Source organism: Marmota monax, unplaced genomic scaffold (genome assembly GCF_021218885.2).
Source record: "Marmota monax isolate L192 unplaced genomic scaffold, Marmota_monax_Labrador192_F-V1.1 WCK01_AAM20220418_F8-fsc00030, whole genome shotgun sequence".
Lineage (NCBI taxonomy): Eukaryota > Metazoa > Chordata > Mammalia > Rodentia > Sciuridae > Marmota > Marmota monax.
Genome location: NW_026691988.1, coordinates 14995761 through 14997150, shown reverse-complemented (window position 1 = coordinate 14997150; position 1390 = coordinate 14995761). Strand labels below are relative to the sequence as shown.

The 1390-nt window shown below is 36.7% G+C and overlaps 1 non-coding gene across 1 annotated transcript; it reads right to left on the bottom strand.

The window, feature by feature from the left end:
* Positions 1-488: 488 nt before the first annotated feature.
* Positions 489-615, bottom strand: LOC124096984 (small nucleolar RNA SNORA48). The gene has a single exon (XR_006853069.1). It is a non-coding gene; the product is annotated as a small nucleolar RNA SNORA48 (small nucleolar RNA).
* Between the last annotated feature and the right edge of the window lie 775 nt (positions 616-1390).

Genomic DNA, 1390 nt, shown 5'->3' with positions numbered 1-1390 from the left:
ACTCAAAGCCAGCCAGCTTAGGGAGGCCCTAAGCAACTTAGTGAGCCCCTATCTCAAAATAAAATTTAAAAATAAAGGGCAGGTGCAGTGGCACTCACCTATAACTCAGCAGCTTAGGAGGCTGAGGCAGGAGGATCCAGAGTTCAAAGCCAGTCTCAGAAAAGCAAGGCACTAATCACTTAGTGAGACCTTTCTGTAAATAAAATACAAACCAGGGCTGGGGATGTAGCTCAGTGGTTAAGTGCCCCTGGGTTCAATCCCAGGTGCAAAATTAAAAGGTTGAGAACAAATGTCTTTTTGAAATTTAGTCCCTTGATAATGCTGCCGATTCTGAAGAAAACCAAGAGTAATTGCAATAGCAATTAGCAATAGCAATAGTAGTTACTATTGCAATAGCAAGAGTTGGAATTGCAATTGCAGATCAGCATCAACGTTGGAGAACTATAAATATGTAAAGGAGCCAAATTTACCCACAGTGATTTTTTTTCCCATGCAACCAAAGCTTGAGCCAGGTAGGGACATACATAAACCGAAAGCCAAGCTGGGAGAAACAGAGGCTGCCTGATATGTGGTGAGTACCACCAACTTGACGCCACTCTATCCAGGTCACAGGCACCTACAGTGATTTTTTTAAAAAAAGAATTTAAAATAGATTATAATCAGAGGGAAAGAAAGACATCATTAGGAGTAATGTGTGCCTGCAAATCTAACTTTTTTACTTACTTTCAAAAAATTCACAAGTTGACAATTTTACGGAGGTCTAATGACTATAATAAACTGCACACATATCTATAAGCATATAATTTAATGAGTTTTGATATATGTCCACACCTGTGAAACCATTATGATAATCAAGATAATTCATCACCTTTAAAAAAATTCCTCCTGGCCCTTCATTATCCCTCACTCTCATTCCTTCCTCTGGGCAAACTAACCTACTTCTTTTCTTTTTTAATTGTGGTTTTGAAAAATACCATGAAATTTTACCATCTTAAGGAAGTAATAAAGATTAGAGCAGAAATAGGTGAAACAGAGAATAGAAGAATAATTTTAAAAATCAACAAAGTTAGGATTTTTTTTTTTTAAACATCTACAAGATTGAGAAAAATCTTGATTAGATTAACTAAGAAAAAGAGAGAAGACCCAAAAAGCTAAAATCAGAGGGGCTGGGATTGTGGCTCAGTGGTAGAGCACTTGCCTCACACGTGTGAGGCACTGGGTTCAATCCTCAGCACCACATAAAAAGTAAATAAATCAAATAAAGGTATTCTCTGCAAATAAAAAAAAACTTTTAAAGGCTAAAGTCAGAAATGAAAGAGGAAGCTTTACAACTGATACCACAGAAATAAATAGGATTACAGAATACTGTGAACAATTGTATGCCAGTCAA